At 40.8% G+C, this 13,569-nt stretch overlaps 1 long non-coding RNA gene across 1 annotated transcript in view; it reads right to left on the bottom strand.

Moving 5' to 3' along the window:
* Window positions 1-346: 346 nt before the first annotated feature.
* The window catches only part of LOC115834768, a 38,299-nt gene continuing 25,076 nt past the window's right edge, over window positions 347-13,569 (bottom strand). Inside the window, exon 2 of the long non-coding RNA XR_004029681.1 lies at window positions 347-2,391. This is a non-coding gene — a long non-coding RNA (uncharacterized LOC115834768). The remainder of the gene's footprint in view (window positions 2,392-13,569) is intronic.

The following is a 13,569-nucleotide window of genomic DNA, read 5'->3' as shown; positions in this document are numbered from 1 at the left end:
TTTATAGGAAGGAATCGTTAAACACATTTAGCATTGCATTTAAATAAGGGCTATAAAGATATAGAGTATAACAGCTACAGAAAATCGCAGAAGAAACAGATATTGGGAGTCAGCTTGGCATGGATTTGTCAGAAGAGACTTTCTAGATGAGAAAGGTCTAAGAAAATACTTGAAATAAGAGCTTTGGTGTCCCAAGGGAGGGGAAAGGGTGGGAATGTCAGATCAGGGTGCAGGCAAAATAGAGGTACATTGTCTGGAGAGAATTTAAAAACAAAACCAACTAAAAGTCAGTTCGCTTGTTATTATCACCATACACCAGAAATTCTAGACAATAAAAGACCATTCTGGTAGTCCTTCATTTATTGTGTTAGTAATTCTTAGCAAACACAATGAGTTGGTGATTTAGACACATAATTAGAGAAATCAGTAAGCTATTTGACCTCCCCATTGCTCCTATCAAATAAATTAAGAATGTATTTTTAATCTCCCACCACATGCCATTCCTAAGAGTCTGGTACTTTCTGGAAAGTCCTTTTGGAAGTCCTTTCGGAAACATGCAGTGTTTGGTAAAGACCAAGTCATTTATTCCAATTTAGAATGAAAATAGGAAGTCAGAGAGAAGATTATGGTCATAAACAATATTTGGGGAATGGGCAGTGGGCCTAGAAACTTAGAATTCTACTTCAATCATTATGTTTATGGCTCCCCTATATAAAACCGCTGTCCCAACCAAAAGCAGGCAGCCCATGGTTTTGTGGATGGCCAGGTTGTAGACTACATGAGAGCAGGAAGTCTTTTCTTTACTCTGCTCACTGATAGAGCTGTGGGGGCCAAGAGAGAGCTTTCCCTTTGGCCCTCTGAAAGTTTGTGGAAAAATCAACTCACAAAAGGCAGATTAGAGAAAAGGCATGCAAATTTCTTTAATGTGTATACACAGGAGCCTTCGGAATGAAGACTCAAGGATAACAGAGGAACTATCCATTTTTATGCTTAGGTTCAACAAAGTCTGGACAATTGTGTCGAAATATGATTGGGCAGAAAGGGTTACATCTAATGCTAGCTGTAGACTGAGCTGGGAAGCCCAGCACGGCCTGTTTAAGATTCTTCTTGGCTTCTCTGAGAATGCATTTCCTCCTTCTCTGGAATGGCAGTCTAATGACCTAAACAAGGGAAGTCGGATAATTTCTTTATGGCCAGTTTTTACATAGTAAGGCAGAGGGAAAGTTAGAGTAAGGCTTTTTTCGGTTTTATGGCTGGCTTTGGGGAAAGGGGGTTCTGGTTTCTATGACCCTGCCTTGGGGGAGAAAGGAACTGAGGGATAAGAGAGCAGGAGAAGGTCAGAGAAAAATGTTTGCTTCTGAGGCTGCTTCTGAGTTTTTCACGTTGGCATATTTTTTTCTGAGCCCCAACATACCCAAAGCACCTGGATAAGTACTTGGCAAGAGGAGATGGTCAATACACATTTGTTCTGTCAGGGAAAAATCAATAGTTCAAGTGATCCAAATACAGGTTAAAGGCTTTATTCAGCTGATGAGAATCTAGATCTGAAGACCCAGAAACTCCCCAAGATGAAGCAGTATTGGGGGTCTCAAAGATTGAGAAGAATGGGGGCCTGCCCTTGTGGTCTGGTAGAGGTTGCAATTTTCTGTATCTCTAACTGCTGTACAATCTGCCTTTGGAGCAGCTGGAGATTGCTCTGGGTTTTTTATGCCTCCTGCTTGGGAGCACTGGAGCAATCTCATCCCAGTAACCATCAGAACTGTTCTTTCAAGAGCTGTTTTTATAAGCCTGTGGGTTGTCTGTTAGTCAGGGTTCATGGAAGGGGAGGTAGCAAAAAAAGGTAGGGGATGGGGCAGGGGTGAGAAAAGAAAAAGGAAAAAGGAGGCAAGGGTTGAAGCCAGAAAAACCGAGGTCTATTTTAATCCTTTTATAGTGAATGAATGAATGAACGAGCCCCTTGCCTTTCCCCTGCTGAGCCATGAACTGGGAACCTGGAAGGTTGCTAGAAATATTTAAGACGCGTTAATTTTTTTGGATTCATACGTGTAAAATCTGCTGCTGCTAAACGCCCCCTCAAGAGCTCTGGCCTCACACAGGAGACTTGCTACTGCTTTAGTTTCCAAAGCCTCTGTTTTAGCAGTCATGGTAAATTAAAGTCAGATTCACCACAGGCATTTTAACATCTCTTGAATGATGAGATCAGGACTTGGGGTCCTCACTGCACACTTCAAATGGATGGCCAAGAGGGAGCAAATCAGCCAAGTTCTACCACGTTTTAAATGTGGTCTAATTCTGCGCTTGTATGCAACTTCGAAGCGTTCTGGGAGCACAGCCTGCACTTCTGATCTGGACCCATTGTGTTGGAAATGTATGGCCCGCTCATAAGAGATGCTGAGAAAGATCAAGTAAATAGATTAGGGCAAGGCCAGTACTCTAGAGAAAAGCACCTTAAAGGCTATGTCAGCATTGTCACCTTTAATAGGAAAGGTGCTTCATGTAGGTTTAAAAGGTGTTCAGTTTATAATTAGGACTGTGCTGAGGGAATTGGGGAGGAGAAAGAAGTAAGGCAAAATGCTATTTTACTTACTGAGAGAACTTAAAACCATACAGTTCTTTCCTTTTTCGAAATACTTGTTGAGCTGAATGAATCTTGATCGCTTGTCAAACTTCCATTTAGTGGTGTGGGAGTTGGCTTGCACTGGCTCATGTGTGCCAAGTGTGGGCATCCCACTTCACATTCATCAATGTTTGATTGGTAGTTTTAAGTCAGCCATGGTGGGAGTATTTGTAGACATTGACAAATGCTACAAATCAGGCTCCCCATCCCAGGAGCTGGTTTTTACCAGCATACCTCTGCCCCAATTCATCTTTCATGAACCAGCTTGCTACCTATTTTCTCAGAAAGCCACAACTGACAACTCCAACCCAACAGTGATTTCCTGCTGGACATGAGCTGAGAGCACTTATGCCAGCTATTCCACTTATTTGACATTTAAGCAATTTACTATGCCTTTGGTTATTGACTTAGTGTTATCTTCTTAACAGACCACCATTTAATGTTTAATGATTCTTCATGTAAAGTATAAGCTCCATGAGGGCAGGGGCCATGTATTATGCATCTATGTATAGACTCCCATGGGGTTTGACAGAATGAAAACAAATGGCAGGTGCTCAAAATGATATGTGCTAAAGAAATGAGTTATTGCAGGGGTCCTCAACTACCTGGCCATGGACCTGTACTGGTCCTTGGCCTGTTAGGAACTGGGCCGCACAGAGGGATGTGAGCAGCGCGTGAGGGAGCATTACCGCCTGTGCTCCACCTCGGGGTCAGATCAACAGTGGCATTAGATTCTCTTAAGAGCATGAATCCTGTTGTGAACTGCACATGCGAGGGATCTAGGCTATGTGCTCCTTATGAGAATCTAACTAATGCCTATGATCTGATGCCTAACAGTTTCATCCCCAAACCACCCCCGCAACCCCTCAGCCTATGAAAATATTGTCTTCCGCTAAACTGGTCCCTGGTGCCAAAAAGGCTGGAGACCACTGAGTTATTGGGTAATTAACATATTAGATGCTGGAAAACCTGGGCAATTGAATGGAAAGTGAGATATATTTTGAAATAAGTAAAACTAAATTTTTGGAAAACAGTAAAAATTAACCATATAGCCATAGGTAACGCCACTTCCACCTTGTTGATCACTGAACTGGCTTATGGTTTTTGGAGGCTTTGGCATGCCTTTTGTGCTAGTGCCAGCATTGCTTACTTGTGAAATCTGAAAATTGATGCGCAGTTTTCTCATGGCAAATGTCCTTCAACACTGCAGCTGGTCACAGGCAAAGACAATAAAGCAAAGAATGCCACAAGGTACCGTCTTTTTAATCTGCTGCCTTGCTAATCAATTTGTAAATGGCCATCAAATCTTTTCTCTGCTACTAATTGAAAAATGGATATAAATCATAATCTGTATTCCCTGCCTAACTTCACATATAGTAATGGTTTCTACTGAACACTTTTGGGGTCAAGATGTATCTTAATACCAAGAACTAAACTCCATACATAATGTACCAGTAATGGATACATGTGTTTTTAAATATTTGTTTTAATACTAATGTCAGATTATTTAGGCCCAATCCATTCTGTTGATTGGACCTAGTATAAGTGGAAGGATAAAGATTTCTATCCCTACATTAACACATTTTATGGGTTGCAAAGCCACTTTTTTGCCACTAAAACATAAGGTCATGAACTAATAGAATCCTCACTTTCTGAGGGTTTCATTTGGCTTAAAAAAAAAACAGTTCTAGAAAAATTAATCTGCAGAATAGGCTTGTAAAAGTAAATAAGTCATCTGAATTTTATAAAATGTTGCTCTTAAACCAATATCTGTTCCTCAAAACATTTATGTTAAATGGGATAGAAGTAAATGTTGAGAAGCACTCTGCTCAAAGCTATTTACATAAATGTGCTGTCACAGATTATAGTTAAGCGACTTGAGGCAATTCTTCCCCCCCTCTAAAAAGACTAAAAAAAAAGACTTTTGGATCTCTTCATATCCTTCCCCCCCTCCCCAATAACTAAAATTCCTTATGGTCATTAGTAGTTATAATACTATGTGATTTGCTGTTACTGATTTCATCATTCAGTTCATTTTTCCTTCTATCATGTGAGTCTTCTCTATTCATCTGTTTTTATATCAGTAAATGACAATCTTGTGGTTTAAAAAAAAAATCAGGGAAACAATATAATTAGGACCCTGTTTTTAAAAGTAAGACCATTCCCTCCCCTCTCTGCCCAGATCCTGCCAACCACCTGCCTGACACCAAAGTTTTTTTTTTTCTCCTCATTTCCAGTATTTTATTGTATTCTACTAATTTCTTATTTCTCCAGAATGGCCCATTTAGTCTTCCTTTGGGGCAAAATCAGATGAAGCGAGAGCTGGAGAACCAGGCCTGAGCAGAGTGACCTCACCCATTTCCTCACCTGTCCCTCTCTCTGCTGCTCAGTCTCCTGGCAGGTGATTCAGGACTCACGGTCCTGGACAAACAGACAGAATTTATCTCCCAAAGAAAATCCTGAACCAGCTGTCTCTTTGCTTTGGTGTATTTCCTTGAATTGTGCCAGGATGAACATATTGCAAACTCTTTCCATCCTAAGTGGGAAAAGGCTACTGTAGGGGCATTACCAGAGCTGAAGCCAAAAGGCTACAAGTTTTAGGTGACCCCAGAAACTATTTGTCCATGCAGGAACTTAGTAAACACTGGGCTTTACTTTTCAAGAAAAAAGAAACTTTTTTTAAATTTTTTCGAGACTGAGTCTCGCTCTGCCGCCCAGGCTGGAGTACAGTGGCGCGATCTCGGCTCACTGCAAGCTCCGCCTCTCAGGTTCAGGCGATTCTCTTGCCTCAACCTCTAGAGTAGCTGGGACTATAGGCGCCCGCCACCATGACCGGTTAATTTTTTGTATTTTTAGTAGAGATGGGGTTTCACCGTGTTAGCCAGGATGGTCTCGATCTCCTGACCTGGTGATCCGCCCGCCTCAGCCTCCCAAAGTGCTGGGATTACAGGCATGAGCCACCACTCCCGGAGAAAAAGGACACTTTTTAAAATGCTATTTTCCCCAATTAAATCACAAAGATAAAGAAGCTTCCTATGATTTGTTCAAGGAACTTGGTATTGTTGTTTCTCTTTGAATTGTTAAGCAGCAGAAGTTTTCTCTTTTCTGCCCTGAAAGCATCTCTTCTCAGTCCTTTGCTCTCCAGCCTCACTGCCCAGAGCATTTTCTTTCTTCTGTTCCTGTGGGGCCATCTGTATCTCGTCTTATATTAAAAGCCACCCTCCATATACCACCTGAGGGGTCTTTCCAAAACAGAAATTTTGTTTTTTCACTCCTCAAAACTTTTCAACATTTAAGTCCTAGCTCCTTAAAATGGCGATCAAGGGCCTGGTCCCTTGAGAAAGTGAAAAGCAACTGCATTGATGCCCCAGCTGAACATAAACTACGCTCACAGCACAAGGATCAGACAAGTTCTCTCCATGACCCTGTCTGAAGCAGCAGAGACAAGGAAACTCTGCAGCCACAAAAGTGACTACAACCCTCCCCACTCCCAGCTAACACAAAAGACTTTGCTATTGATGATGCTAGCCCCACTTTAATTATTCTATCTCCTAAATCAAATTATTAATACCCCATTACTGAATTGCCTCTGTTCTTGATGGCGCTCAATCCAGAATGGGCCTGCACTTTTTTAAACCTTAGAACCACTCAGCAAAAGCACAAGTCCTACAATAAGCCTTTCCCAACTCCGTGTTACTGAGCTGCTCCACAAACTTTCTGCCATTCATTCTCTCTTGCTACAACAAGCCAAATACTTTTACCTTTTCAGCCTAGAAGTGGATTATTGGCACTTTTGGTCTATTGGCTTTAATAAAATATCTTCCCTCCACAGTGCATGCTCTAATCATACCAAGGCCATGTAAGTTTCCCAGACATACATGTTTTGGCCCTACAGAAGTACCTTTGGTTTGTAGGACATTTTCTTCCTTTTTCCGCATAGAAAAATTTTATTTTTCAAAACCCAATTCACATTTTAACTCACGTGTGAATACATCCAAGAATCTACTCATAGAATTGGGTCAAGTTTCCACTGTCTCGTGTTAACTCTGAGCTGGAGCCTATAGCATAGAGGCTTAATGCGTATGGACATGGAAATCAGAGAAGACCTAATTCCTCCTGCCTTTGACAATGTACAACCTTGAGAAGCTCACTTATTACTCACATCTGGCAGAACTGGCAAATGCCATTTCCCTCCATCAATTCTACTCAATCATTACTACCCACTGACAATAAAGCACCTGCACACATATCACGACCCTGGGGCAGAGAGAAACATATCTTTTTCTTATTGGAAGTTTAATAGGACAATGCCTAAGACTGCTAAATAAACCATGTTTATTTCTTTTGCTTCTTTGCTTCTCTAGTTTATAAACTAGGACTTACCAACTTGATTTATTCTGGAGCATGGTGGTGAAATATTTAGATAAATTGGCTCTTGAGAGAGAGGCAGTGGAGGATTGTCCGAGGACTAGGTCTAGCTCTCAAGCCTCAGACTCTGTCCTGACCACAGAGTGCTCTCCATCTGGAAATCTGTGATAACACCATCTTCCTCTAAGGGTTAATGGGATGAGACAGATGGAATTTCTCAATCAGTGGTTATCAACTGGCGATGTATACTAGAATCACCTGAAGAGTTTTAAAAACATACTCACGCCTGGGTCTCACCCCTCTAAATTCTGGAGTGAGGCCTAGGCACTGGCAACTTTTTAAAACTCCATAGACGATTCTAAAGCAACATCAAGAGTGAACACTGCTGATCTAGATAGAGGCAGAAAAGTTGCTATAAAAACATAAAGCATTTTCCAGTGCTAGGGAATGGGTAACAGAAGCAGCAAGGAGATCTGTTTCCAATAAACGATGATTGACAAACAATCAAATTTTATGAAGACCCTAAGCACACCTTCACAAGGGCTGGACTCTCCCAAACAAAAAGGAAGTAAATGATGGATAGATTCACTGTGAAATTCAGGCTGTAGAAATTTAAAACATTAACAAATTTGGAAATGTATACTGTTGCACAGATCAAGGAATATTGAAATGAAATGGGGCCAGAAGCTAATTGTATGGAAATATTTCTATTTGCACATTTCTCCAGAAGGCAAAGTAGAGACTGCAACCAATATATCTATACAAGTGACAAGAATATTAAGTTTTCTATCATTCCCTTAGTACACTACCTTTCTCAGCATGTATTCTGTCCTAGTTCTTGCAAAGGTGAGAATAATATCAAACTCATTAATTGTCTACATTTTAGAATATGATGTGACTTTAGTGGATGGTGTTAATTAAACCACAAAACAACTCCTCTTGCTGTGGTGTGCATTCCAAGTTAGAGCAATTAATTCACTCACTTAAACTGATCAAGATTTAATTACCATCACTCTGTGCAATTACTCCATAATTAAAGTAATTTGGTTCATTCCACTTGCTGACAGTGTCATTGAACAGCCATTCACAGAAGCAAAAGAAGTGATAATTAAAGAATAGCTCAGGGCAGTTTTACCCAGACAAGTTCACTGTTAGTTATTCCTAAAATACCTAGAATGAGGTAAAGTGTGAAGAGAAAATCCTGGGAGAATTTTAAAACAAAAATAATAATAAAATAAGCAACATTTTAGGGGGGGTTTTGCCTCCCCAAAATAAGGTCCCTAAAAGCTTATGAATTTCTTAGCAGTTTAAATGGTCGTGGTTGCCATCATTATAACCTAACCATAAATTAGTGTCATGGGCAAAACAAACAGACCTTGAAAAAAATTAAGCACTTAAATATTGGTTAGGGCTAATTACTGTGGGGGATTAGCGCCTATTTGCAGGTTGGTAGGTGTGGTACAAATACACTGGTACAAAAAGAACACTCAGAATCTTCAGAGAAGAACCGAATAGGTGTTTAGGAATTGCAAAACCCAAGTTTGGAAAAAGCTTTTGGAAACTGCGTGCACGCACTCACACAAACATACACATGCACATGGGCCACACTCATGACGGCCGTGGAAATGAGCAGTTGCCTGTGTTTACCTGTAGAATTATAGAATTTACCTGTACAGTAGTTAATCGACTAGTTCCCCAACCAGCAAAATACAGAAAGATTAGCTTAGGAATTCTGGAATTCTTTTTTTTTATTTTCCTTTTTGTCTTTTTTTTTTGAGATGGGGCTGTTACCCGGGTTGGAATGCAGTGGCACAATCATGGTTCATTGCAGCCTCGAACTCCTGGGCTCAAGCAAGCCTCCCACCTCAACCTCCAGACTGGCTGGAACTATAATCCCACACCACCACACCAGGCTAATTTTTAAAAACCTTTTTGTAGAGATGGGGTCTCCTTACAGTGCCCAGGCTGGTCTCAAACTCCTGGGTTCAAGACATCCTCCTGCCCTGGCCTCCCAAAGTGCTGGGATTATAGGAGTGAGCCACTGTGCCTGGCAGAGTTCTGGAATTCTGATACAGCACTAATGAGAAATGCTAGAGCAGATCATAGGCTATGGATAGGAGTGGGTGGAGTAGATTTGCCTAGGATCACAGGTCTACAGAGTGAGAGAGCCGAGGCTGAAACTCTCATCTCCCCACATGGTGCACTCAGAGGCAAATTGTATTGAACTGAAGAGACTGAATTAAACGAGGTTTTGGGGGACAGGACCAGACAGAACCTAAAGTGGCCTTCATACTAAAGGGCCAAGCACAGCTTATGGCAGCTCTGCTGGGACTTGGGAATAGTTCCTGACAGTCCTGCTTCTAAGGGAGCTACTCACAGAGGCAACAACCTTCCATTACACTCGGGGGAAAACAATAGCTTTTGAAGGGTGGTCCTCCAGCATCTACCTGCTGAGCATGCATGATACCTGGGGCAGCTTCTCCTGCTGAACCCTACGCATGGAGTTGGGGAGATGGTAAGAGGCGTCATATCCTCTGCCATTTTCTGAACATCATTTAGATGTAACTTGGAAATTTCCACCTTTAGCAATGTATCTTATGAAGCCTGTCAAAGATGCCAAGATTGAGGCCTCCTTTCAGGTGCAATTGACTTGGGTCCACACTGGCAGAATTGCCTTAGGAACAGAGCTCTTACAGGGAAGCCCTGCCCACATCTGCATCATTATGCTCATAAGAAAACCAGATGGCCCAAACATCTTCCTTCAAATACTGACAACAAGGAGGCTGTGGGAATTTGCCCAAGATCACAGGTCTAGCTTGTGCCAGAGCTGGATCTGAAATTCCCATCTCAAGTCAGCCTAGATAAAACAGAGTTTTTACCGGGCAATTACTAATATAAACTATGGCAGGAATGGCCCTCTATTAATCAAAGCATTATGTATTTCACCATTCATGATATTTCCACGTATACTTAGAAATTAACAATGCATTGCTCAGCCCTTACTCTTTTTTCTTTCCAGATCTCATTTGAAAATATTAGAAGAGGCATGATTTAACATATTGTTCAAGGGATAAGACATATTCCTTCAGAAGATTTTTACTCACAAATTAGTAAGTCATCTATATATCATTAAAGGTATTTCCCGAATATAATGAAAAGGATTGTAATAATAATATATATAATGACAAAAAACATTTGTAAATAGTATAATCTCACAATGATCAGGATGATAGAATTTCATAGCTAGATGTGATTGCAGGAATCAGCCTAAAAACGTGATTCATATATAAGGAAGGACGCAGATGCCTAGGGAGGTTATGTGATTTGCCAAAGGCCAGGTGGCTAATGAATGGCAGAGCTAGACCCAAATTTCCTCACTCTCATCCAGGAAGCAGTGTAGAAGGTCACAACCTTTCTTAGCACAGATATTTCAATAGAACATAAGACTTCCTGAGTTTTCCAAGGAAATCCACCTAGGCTTCTGCAGGTAAGGGGTGCTATGGTGTTAAGGGCAGAGGCTCTGGAGCCAGATCACCTGCTCTACATCCCAGGCCCACCACTTACTGATCTCTCTGTACTTCAATTTTGCCACATGTAAAAAGGGGATAATGACAGTACCTCCTTGTAGAGTTATTGTTGGCTTAAATGAGTCAATTCAAGGAGAGGACTTAGAAGAGTGTCTCGCCCATCTAACTCAATGGCTATTATTATTCTTACCACACCTTAGCCATGAGAGGCTGTCTCAGCAGTTGTGTCCATCTTCTGTTCTGTTCAGCCTGTTGTTGGATCTCCAGCTCAATCCAGCGTGGCTGTTTTCTAGCCCAGACACTTGAGTTTCTGAAGGGTCTGATACTTCCAGGTTGGAATGCACTATAGTAGGAAAATGGGCCAAACAGAATCCTGCCATCTTGAATTGGCTTATAAAATCATTAACCCAGATCTGCAGACATAGCCAAAACCTCAGGCAGTTTTTTCCATTCTTACTGGAAAACTATTGTTGCTGTCTCTGCAGACTTCTCACCACCAATCTTATTTGCATCCTCTAGCTAATGAATTCTCTCCATGGAATCCTAGTGGACTTTCCACCACAATTTACTTGAGTTTCAAATATCATTTTCTGTTGGGTACAAAGGTAAAATTCTCATTTAAATAAGTTATTTTCATGTTTTAAAAGTACATGCGTGTCTGTGTGAATGTGTGTGTGCGCACACCAATGTGATACAGTGCACAAGTGGCACAGTGTGCAAGAGCGCTGAAGTAAGAATTTGAGAACTTATTTCTGATCCTGATTTATTCCCAAGTGGCTGTGTAATCTCGAGCAAGTCACTGGCCTTTCTGGTCCTTAGTTGAGTCAATTCTAAAATGAGGAGGTTGAGTGAAAAGCCTTCCGTATTAGGGTTCTCCAGAGAAACAGAACCTTGTTCCATATTCAGACCGTATTCTGAACCTTATTCACACCCTGTTCAAACCCTGTGTGTGTGAATGTGTGTGTATACATAGCTTATATATGGAACTAGTTCATGCCATTATGGAGGCAGGGTGAGTTGGCAGGTTGGAGACCCAGGAGAGCTGACATTGTAGTTCCAGTTCAAAGGCCAGGAGGCTCTAAACTCAAGAAAAGCCAATATTTTTAGCCCAAAGGCAGAAAAAAAGCCAATTTCTCAGTTCAAAGGCATTCAGGCAGGAAAAATTATCTCTTACTCAGGGGGTGGTCAGCCTTTTTGTCTATTCTGGCCTTCAACTGCTTGGATGAGGTCCACCCACATTGGAGAAGGCAATCTGCTTTACTCAGTCTACTGATTTAAATGTGAATCTCATCCAAAAACACCCTCATAGAAACACCCAGAATAATATCTGACCGAATATCTGGGCATCCTGTGATCCTGTGGTCTAGTCAAGTTGGTACGTAAAATTAACCATCACACCTTCTGGGATCCCTTCCAATTTAAACCCTTATTATATAAAATCCTACTTAACACTAGTGTACAGACAAAAATCTCTTCTGTAAGTGGAAGCAGTGCTGTCTCCATAGCTATTCCCTAAGTTCAGGAAGCCTAAAAACTGCTGTAAGAGAGGTGCATGTAAAGTGTAGTAGAACAGAAAAGAAGAAGCCCATTGTTCGGACTGCGGGTCTCTTCACCAAATGTGTACACAGCTTAGCGGTAGGAAACATTCTCTTTGTCTTATACTAGACACGAAATAATAACTGCTTATTAAACTGAAAGATATAAAAGGAGGGAGAACTGGATAGGCTGGGGAAAAAAACATTTCAAAATATTGAGCATAATATGAAATTAATCAGATCAGCAGGATGAGAAGTTATATTGGGGCAAGAGTTAGAAAGTCTGGCTAGTAATGACCAGTCCAAGTTGAGATACAGGCAAACCTCAGAAATAACTGTGAGTTTGGATCCAAACTACCACACTAAAGCAAATATTGCAATAAAGCAAGTTGCACAAATTTTTCATTTCCTAATGCATATAAAAGTTATTTTTATACTATACTGCAATATATTATGTAATAGCATTATGTCTAAAAATGTACATAATTTTAAAATATTGCTACAAGAAACTAACAATCATCTGAACCTTCAGCAAGTCATAGTCTTTTTGCCGTTGGAGGGTCTTGTCTTGATGTTGATGGCTGATGACTGATCAGGGTGGTGGTTGCCTAAGGTAGGGTGGCTATGGCAATTTCTCAAAACAAAACAACAATGAAGTTAGCTACATCAATTGACTCTTCCTTTCATGAAAAATTTCTCTGTGGCATGTAATACTGTTTGACAGCATTTTACCCACAGTAGAACTTCTTTCAAAATTGGAGTCAATCCTCTCAAACCCTGCTGCTGCTTTATGTTGATGCAATTAAGTTGATGTAATACTCTAAATCCTTTGTTGTCATTTCAACAATGCTCACAGCACCTTCACCAGGAGTAGATTTCATGTAAAGAAACCACTTTCTTTGTTCATCCATAACAAGCAACTTCTCATTCATTGAAGTTTGATCACGAGATTGCAACAATTCAGTCACATCTTCAGACTCTACTTCTAATTCTAATTCCCTTGCTATTTCTACCACATCTGCAGTTACTTCCCTCACTGGACTCTGGAATCCCTCAAAGTCTCCAGGAGGGTTGGAATAAAATTCTCCCAAATGTCTGTTAATGTTGATATTTTGACCTTCTGCCATGAATCATGAATGTCCTTAATGGCATCTAGAATGGTGAATCCTTCCCAGAAGGCTTTCAATTTACTTTGCCTATTTTGCCCAGATCCATCAGTGGAATCACTATAAGGGCAACTATAGCCTTATAAAATTGTATTTCTTAAATAATAAGAGCTGAAAGTTAAAATTAGTCCTTGATTTGTGGGCTACAGAATGGATGTTGTGTTAGCAGGCATGAAAATCACATTCATCTCCTTGTACATCTCCGTTAGAGCTCTTGGGTGACCAAGTGCAATGTCATCAATAAACAGTAATATTCTGTAAGGATTTTTTTTCTTTGCAGCAATTCTTAACAATGGGCCTAAAATATTCAATAAACCGTGCTGTAAATAGATGTGCTGCCATCCAGGCTGTTGCCC

The sequence above is a fragment of the Nomascus leucogenys genome, chromosome 1a, assembly GCF_006542625.1.
Source record: "Nomascus leucogenys isolate Asia chromosome 1a, Asia_NLE_v1, whole genome shotgun sequence".
NCBI lineage: Eukaryota > Metazoa > Chordata > Mammalia > Primates > Hylobatidae > Nomascus > Nomascus leucogenys.
Note: the sequence above shows the minus strand (reverse complement) of the source record. Positions and strands in the feature narration are given on the sequence as shown.